We start from the raw sequence: 9705 nt of genomic DNA, 5'->3' as shown, positions 1-9705 counted from the left end.
AACTAGTCCCTTTTCATATCTAAGCTCAAATTTTAACAAATTAATATCAATTTCATCAAGCATTCATCAATGGAAACTTTTAGAAATTTTAACAATTTTACAAATTGATCCAACATGTTAGCTAAATTAAGCTCTCGGGACCTCAAAAACATAAAAATTACAAGAAACATACTTGAAATGGCGTACCAATTCATCAAACATAAGTGTTATTCAACGCTACTTACTCAAGTCATCCAGAATCCGCAATAACTACCAAATTGCAACCATCAAGAACTAAATCCCTAACCAGTACCTAGTTTGTATCATTTTGGTTTGCTCTCACAAGTTATAGGTTGAGATAGTTACACTAACTTTATTCGATGCTGTTTACGCGAGTCGTCGAGAATCTGCAACAAATGTTAGATCTCAAATATCGTTAAAGAAATCCCTGACAAACACCCAATATCTTTTGAACTCTAATGGCATGTTATTCGTATTTAAATCGTTCACTGAGTTTACATAAGCCTATTATCAAATTCGTACCAATCCAATCTCTGTAGTCGTATACATTATCATCATATTTCAAATAGTAATCCATATACATTTAATCGTGTAATATCATCATGTACATATCATCCAATACATCATATCCATTTCTATATCGTTTCAAACCTTGTAACTGTGTACACACCTTTTTTATATTTTGGGTAGCAATCTATAAACATTTATACCTTGTAACATCACTATATACATACGATACAATCACATATCAATTCAAAATTCAATCAAAATCATGTATCTATACATATTATTATTTTATTACATATTTATGATTTTAGTTCATTTGATGCCAAAGGAAAATATTTATAAAACAATTCAAACAAAAAGCGAACTATATAATACAAACATAACTTGAATTAATAAAGTAAGTTCTATATGAACTTACGAAAAATCAACAATTAGCAAAATGTCGAGGACTAATCTGCTAATTTACCTTTTCCGCAATTATCTATGGTTTGGTCCAAATCCTGATATATAATAATTCATTTCAATTATCAATTCCAAATAATTAAAATTAGTCTATTATATGCTTATAGCAGTTTAATTTTAATTTCGAATGTTCCTAAAATTTTGTATTTTGTTCAATTTAATCCCTAAAACTGAAACAACTATAACTTTCACAATTAAACTTCATTTTGAATCCGATTTCAATTTCATCCTTCGCAACCCTCTAATATCTATAATTACAAAATTTCATACCAATTTCAAAATATTTACACTTTAATCCCTATATTCAAAAATTAGCATTTAAACTTTACAAACTAGTCATTTTTCATTTCTAAGCTCAAAATTTAACAAATTATCATCAATAGCTTCAAGCACTCATCAATAATAATATTTAAAAACTTTAACAGTTTTAAAAATAACATACAGGTTAACTAAATCGAGTTAGAACTATCTCAAAAACATAAAATTTACGAGAAACAAAATCTTAAAACCTTACCATGCAAGGCCGATTGTTGAAGCTCCAAAATGAAGTTTTTGGTTCTTTTGCTTTCTATTTTCAGTGGTGGAAGATGATAAAAGATGATGATGTTTTAATTTTTATTTGTTTTATCATTTAAACATATTTTAATAATTATTTAATTAGAAATTTAATAGCCATCATTAGCAAAAGACACCACCAACTGTGCATGTCTCTTTATTATGGCTTATGTTAGAATTAAGTGACCCGAATCCTTATTTAAATAAAATACTATGGTAAAATAAAATTGTAATACCCCCTACCCATATTCGTCGCCGAAATAGAGTATAAGGCATTACTAGATTTTACCGAATGATTTTAATTTCTTTTAAACTCAATATAACCCCTTTATAAATATCTAATCTTCCCTGCAATTTTTAAACCGAGACCAATCCATCACAACCAATTCATTCCAACATATTTTCAAGACAGATTTAACTTATTCATAAGATAACCTCGTCACATACCAAAACCAAAATTTGTTAGCCATACCAATGGCTAACTATACATTCATTTCACATTAACATTTACTTTACTAGCTTATACATGCCATTGATTTCCAAAATAAAGTTTCTTTATGTACCGAGATCTTAAGATTGATAGTGTGATGTGTCTCTGACCAAATCCGACCTCCGAGCTCTTAACACTACAAAACAGGGGAAAAGAAAACAAGGTAAGCACTTTGTGCTTAGTAAGCTCATGTAACGAGAATTATACTTACCTAATATTTTTAATACAATGCAATAAACATTCATACATCCATTCAACACATTATTCCCCTATCATGCACAAACTCAACATTCAAGTTAGTTCAATAATTTCCATGTATCAATAATATATATCATGATTGATGAGCTCATCAATTTCATGAGTTCTATTCCCTTGTTATTTTTCCATATTTATCCCGTTGAACTACTTGGAATTTCAATGGATTTTCAGGGGTACACCTAAGTGTACAAATCCGGGTTCGTCAATTCATATTCATGTGCGCACATTTCCATTTCAGAGAGCACACTCCCACGAACCTCATCCTTACAGCGAGATTACCAGTCCAGGCTAAATCCCCCGTAATAAAAACTCATTGAGTATTGTCGGGATTATCAGTCCAGGCTAAATCCCCTGCAACGACAATTACTCTAATGAGCTTGGATCTGAATTACCGATTCAAAGCTAAATTGAGACCCTAATTGATTACCGTCCGGCTAAATCCATTTTCCATCTTCGGGAGGGCTATATCAGGATAGGATCACCCGTCCGGGCTAGATCCTCTTTACCGTCAATTCCTTTTCAGAGATCCATCGAATTTTCCTTTCATTCAACCGAGATTTATTTTCTCTTTTCATTAAGAATATCAATACTTCATCAATTATCATACAATAAACATCCAAATCATTTTCACATCAATAACAAACATTTCAAGCATTTAAGAACATAATTCAAGTTACACGAACTTACCTCGACACTTGTTCGTAAACAAAAATCTACTAATCCCAAACTTTTTCTTTTCCTCGATCTAGCTTCGTATTTGAACTTTCTGGATCTAAATAAATAAATTTAATCATTAACCTAATACATTTCATGTGCATGTGTAACATTCTCTATAACTCCATTATTATTTATAGTGCATTCAAAGCTATCTCACTGAGTCACTGTCACTAAATTATTTATATCTTGAGCTACGGAATTCCAAATTAAGATCCGTTAATTTTCCTTGAAACTAGACTCACATATCTTATTACCATAAAATTTTAAGAATTTTTGGTTCAGCCAATAAGTACATTTTATTCTTTAAAATTTCCCCTATTTCACTGTCTGACAGTTCCGACCCCTCTTCACTAAAATTTAATTATATCATTGTACATAATTCAGATGATGTTTTTGTTTGTTTCTTCTGAAAATATACTCATTAAGGATTTTTACCATATAAATTATAACTCATAATAATTTTTTACAATTTTAATGATTTTCCAAAGTTAGAACAGGGGAACCCGAATTCATTCTAACCTTGTCTCACAAAATCTATTATATCTCGTGATTTACAATTCCATTGCTTACATCGTTTCTTTTATAAGAAACTAGACTCAATAAGGTTTAATTTCATATTTTATTCATCCTCTAATTCGATCTCTACAATTTTTGGTGATTTTTAAAAGTTAGACTACTGCTGCTGTCCAAAACTGTTTTAGAGCACAATATCAATTACCATTTTTCCCTAAACTTTCAATAAATGATAATTTCATCCCTACTCAATTAACCTCTCAATTGAACTGATTTTCTCAATTAAAACTTTATTCTATATCTTTAAACTACCTTATAACCTTTGGAAATCAGAATTTTAGCACTAGACTTTAATTCCAAACCTTTTCACAATTAGGTCCTATAAATCAATTTCTATTGAAATTACCTAATAAAATCATCTCATAAACAAATTAAAGCTTCAATTTCATCCTATTTCATCATAAAATTCCAGCACATATTCATAGCAACTTTCAAATTCATTCATAAAATTAAAACTAATGAATTTAGTAATAGGACCTAGTTGTAAAAGTCTTAGAAACACAAAATTACAAGAAAAGGCAAGCATTAACTCACTTGGTTCAAAATTTATGAAAACCAGCTTGAAGAAACCCTTAGGACATTTTTGCTGATGAGAATGCAGAAAGTATGAAGAGAATTCTAGATATTCCACTTTAGTTCTAACTTTTAAAGTAAATTTTGCAATATTCCAATTTTACCCTTAATTCTTCAATTCTCTTGATTTTCTCAGATTATGCCACCCAAAATATCTTCTTTTGGGGTTATTTTCAACTTATGTCCCTATTTATTTAACAATTGAGCTATTTAATCCTTCTAGTAACTTTTACACCTTTTTCAATTTAGTCCTTTTCACTTAATTGACTACCCAAACATTAAAAACTTCGTTACTAACACTTCATAAATATTTATAAAAATATTTTTGACTCGGTTTTACAAGATCGAGGTCTCGATACCTTATTTTTACCTAATTTCTTCAATACTTTCTTTTTTTAACTAACCACTAAATCGGTAAAATTTTTCTATCGATATTTTCATACGATTTTCCTATCATACCAATATTCATGCAAAAATATTAAAATAAAATTATCTTTAAATTGGATTTGTGGTTACGAAACCACTATTCCGATAACCTTGAATTTGGGCCATTACAACTCTCCCCCCTTAAGGATTTTCGTCCTCGAACATCTTACCAGTAAAGAGGTTCGGGTATTGTTTCCTCATTGCCTCCTCCGGTTCCCATGTCACTTCCTCTATCTCGTGCTTTTTCTATAATAGTTTCACCAAATTTATCTTTTTATTTCTAAGCTCCTTTATTTCCCGTGGCAATATCTTGACCGGTTCTTCATTGTAAGTCATATCCGGCTGAATCTCCACTTCTGTCAGAGAAATAACATGTGAAGGATCTGATCGATACCGTCGTAGCATGGACACATGAAAAACATTATGAATTCTATCGAGTTCTGGTGGTAACGCCAATCGATAAGCGACTGGTCCAATTCTTTCTATGATTTCATATGGCCCGATAAATCTTGGACTCAATTTGCCCTTTCGACCGAATCGGATAACTTTCTTCCAAGGAGACACTTTTAAGAATACCTTATCACCCACCTGAAATTCAATCTCCTTTCGTTTAAGATCAGCATATGACTTCTGGCGATCGGAAGCTGCTTTTAGACTATCTTGAATCACCTTGACTTTTTCTTCTGTTTCCCGGATCAAATCAACCCCATGTATTTTCTTTTCACTAAGCTCTGTCCAATATATTGGTGTTCTACATTTTCTACCATACAAAGCTTCATACGGGGCCATTTTAATACTGGACTGATAACTGTTATTATAAGCAAATTCAATCAAAGGTAGATACCTCTCCCAATTACTTTCAAACTCTAATATACAACATTGGAGCATATCTTCCAATACCTGAATTACACGCTCAGATTGGCCATCTGTCTGAGGATGAAATGCAGTGCTGAAATGCAATTGAGTACCCAAGGCTTCTTGCAATTTGTCCCAAAAACGAGATGTAAATCGAGGATCTCTATCTGATATGTGGAGATTGGCACTCCATGTAGCCTGACAATCTCAGATATCTACAGTTCAGCCAATTTATCTAGAGAATAATCCATACGTACCAGGATAAAATGTGCTGATTTTGTTAATCGATCAACGATCACCCAAATGACATCTTTCTTCTTCGGAGACAACGGTAATCCGGACACAAAATCCATAGTAATTCTTTCCCATTTCCATTCCGGTATAGTAATTGGCTGAAGCAATCCCGAAGGTACCTGATGTTCTGCTTTGACCTGTTGACATATCAGACATCTTGATACAAACTCAGAAATATCACGTTTCATACCTGGCCACCAGTATATCTTCTTTAAATCATTATACATTTTATTACCTCCCGGATGTACGGACATAATACCACTGTGTGCCTCGTGTAAAATCTTCTGTACAAGCTCTGAATTCTTTGGTACACATACTTTGCCTCTAAATAATAAACAACCATCAGTCACAATCTGAAATTCTGAATCATTACCTAACTCACATTGTACCCGTTTAGCCTGCGGCTTCTCATCATTTTTCTGAGCTTCATATATTTGTTGTAGAAATGTCGGTTTAACTTTCAACTCAGCTACGACTGAACCATCATCAACCAAAGACAATTGGGCATTCATAGCTCTTAAAGCACACAGAGATTTTCGACTCAGAGCATCAGCAACAACATTAGCCTTACCCGGATGGTAATCAATAATCAAATCATAGTCCTTTATCAATTCAAGCCACCTACGCTGTCTCAAATTCAGATCTTTCTGTGTCATCAGATATTTCAAACTTTTATGATCAGTATAAATATGACATTTTTCACCATACAAGTAATGCCGCCATATTTTTAATGCAAATACAATAGCAGCTAATTCAAGATCATGCACTGGGTAATTTCTTTCATGTGGCTTAAGTTGTCTCGAAGCATAGGCTACTTTACCTTCTTGCATCAAGACACAACCTAAACCATTTAATGATGCATCACTATAAATAATAAATTCTTTACCAGATTCAGGTTGTACCAACACAGGTGCTTTCGTCAACAAGTCTTTCAATCGGTCGAAACTCTATTGGCATTCATTAGTCCACTCGAATTTAACATCTTTCTGTAATAAACGGGTCATCGGAGAAGCTATCATAGAGAACCCCTGTACAAATCTTCGATAATAACCAGCTAAACCCAAGAAACTTCTAACTTCAGATACATTTTTCGGTGGACTCCAATTGACAATAGCTGAAATTTTACTCTGATCTACCCTGATGCCTTCTGCGGATACAATATGTCCAAGAAAACCCACTTCTCAAAGCCAAAATTCACATTTACTGAATTTAGCATATAGCTGTTTTTCTCGCAGAATTTGCAACACAATTCTCAAATGTTCTGCATGTTCATTTTCATCTCGGGAATAGACCAAGATATCATCAATAAAACTACCACAAACCTGTCTAAGTACAGTCTGAATATCCGATTCATCAGGTCCATAAATACTATAGGTGCATTAGTCAACCCAAATGGCATAAGAAGAAACTCATAATGCCTATACCTGGTTCTGAAAGCTGTCTTTGGTACATCTAGCTCCTTTACCCGTAGCTGATAATAACCCGATCAGAGATCAATCTTTAAAAATACAGTGGCACCTTTTAACTGGTCAAACTGATCGTCAATCCGAGGCAATGGGTACTTATTCTTTATAGTGACTTTGTTGAGCTGTCGGTAATCAATACATAATCTTAAGGACCCATCCTTCTTCTTCACAAATAGAACCGGAACACCCCAAGGTGAATGACTCGGTTGAACAAAACCCCTGTCAACAAGTTCTTGCAATTGTGTCTTTAACTCTTTTAATTCCGTAGGAGCCATACGATACGGAGCTATAGAGATTGGAGTAGTTCCCGGAATCAGGTCTATAGAAAATTCCACTTCTCTTTCTAGTGGCAACCTCGGTAATTCCTCTGGAAACACATCAAAAAATTCACATACAACTGGCACTACCTGTATCTTTGACTCGAATATTTTAGTGTCTAACACATATGCCAAATAAGCATCATACCCTTTTCTGACACACCTCTGAGCTGTCATAACCGAAATCACATTAGATAATTCATCTATCTGATCAGATTTAACCCGAATAGTATTCTCTAACCAAAACTCAGCCCGTTCGGGATCATCATCAACTGCAGCTCTGAATTCTTCTACCCCATATTTTCTGATTATATCAACTGGAGCTTTCCCTTTTCTGATAGATTCAGTACCTGTACCCTGTGGAATCTTGGGAACCAGTGGTTATTTCTTATATACTGAGCAAATCATTCATTCATTATATGATAGAAGGCCATTTTAGCCTCTTCACTTTGGTCCCTTGTCTCGGACCTTCTCCTACTAGTAGCTTCAATTTCTCTTTGTTCTGAAGCCGGAGCATGACTCCCGGCTTCCTCGGGTTGAGCTCAGTTGGTAGACATTTACTATAAAAAAAATCACATTTCAAATGGTCAAGAGATATCACACTACCAACAATAATTTAAATGGCATGTATAGCTAATCTCATATTTGCTACATCAGTCTGAGAACCGGCTAAACCGTAGCTCTAATACCAACAAATGTAATACCCCTTACCCGTATTCGTCGCCGAAATAGAGTATGATGCATTACTAGATTTTACCGAATGATTTTAATTTTTTTTTAAACTCAATATAACCCCTTTATAAATATCTAATCTTCCTTGCAATTTTTAAACCGAGACCAATCCATCACAACCAATTCATTCCAACATATTTTCAAGACAGATTTAACTTATTCATAAGATAATCTCGTCACATACCAAAACCAAAATTTGTTAGCCATACCAATGGCTAACTATACATTCATTTCACATTAACATTTACTTTACTAGCTTATACATGCCATTGATTTCCAAAATAAAGTTTCTTTATGTACCGAGATCTTAAGGTTCATAATGTGATGTGTCTCCGACCAAATCCGACCTCCGAGCTCTTAACACTACAAAACAAGGGAAAAGAAAACAAGGTAAGCACTTTGTGCTTAGTAAGCTCATGTAACGAGAATTATACTTACCTAATCTTTTTAATACAATGCAATAAACATTCATACATCCATTCAACACATTATTCCCCTATCATGCACAAACTCAACATTCAAGTTAGTTCAGTAATTTCCATGTATCAATAATATATATCATGATTGATGAGCTAATCAATTTCATGAGTTCCATTCCCTTGTTATTTTTCCATATTTATCCCGTTGAACTACTTGGAATTTCGATGGATTTTCAGGGGTACACCTAAGTGTACAAATTCGGGTCCGTCAATTCATATTCATGTGTGCACATTTCCATTTCGAGAGCACACTCATGAACCTCATCCTTACAATGGATTACCGGTCGAGCTAAATCCAGAATATAAACTCATTGAGTATTGTCGGGATTATCAGTCCAGGCTAAATCCCCTGCAACGACAATTACTCTAATGAGCTTGGATCTGAATTACCAGTCCAGGCTAAATTCGGACCCTAATTCGGATTACCCGTCCGGGCTAAATCCATTTTCCACATATTCTTCGGGAGGGCTATATCAGGATAGGATCACCCGTCCGGGCTAGATCATTTTTACCGTCTATTCCTTTTCAGAGATCCATCGAATTTTCCTTTTATTCAACCAGGATTTATTTTCTCTTTTCATCAAGAACATCAATACTTCATCAATTATCATACAATAAACATCCAAATCATTTTCACATCAATAACAAACATTTCAAGCATTTAAGAACATAATTCAAGTTACACGAACTTACCTCGACACTTGTTCGTAAACAAAAATCTACTAATCCCAAACTTTTTCTTTTCCTCGATCTAGCTTCGTATTTGAACTTTTTGGATCTAAATAAATAAATTTAATCATTAATCTAATACATTTCATGTTCATGTGTAACATTCTCTATAACTCCATTTTTATTTATAGTGCATTCAAAGATGTCTCACTGAGTCACTGTCACTAAATTATTTATATCTTGAGCTACAGAACTCCAAATTAATATCCGTTAATTTTCCTTGAAACTAGACTCACATATATTATTACCATAAAATTTTCATAATTTTTGGT

The sequence above is a fragment of the Gossypium raimondii genome, chromosome 3 (assembly GCF_025698545.1).
Source record: "Gossypium raimondii isolate GPD5lz chromosome 3, ASM2569854v1, whole genome shotgun sequence".
Taxonomy (NCBI): domain Eukaryota; kingdom Viridiplantae; phylum Streptophyta; class Magnoliopsida; order Malvales; family Malvaceae; genus Gossypium; species Gossypium raimondii.
Note: the sequence above shows the minus strand (reverse complement) of the source record.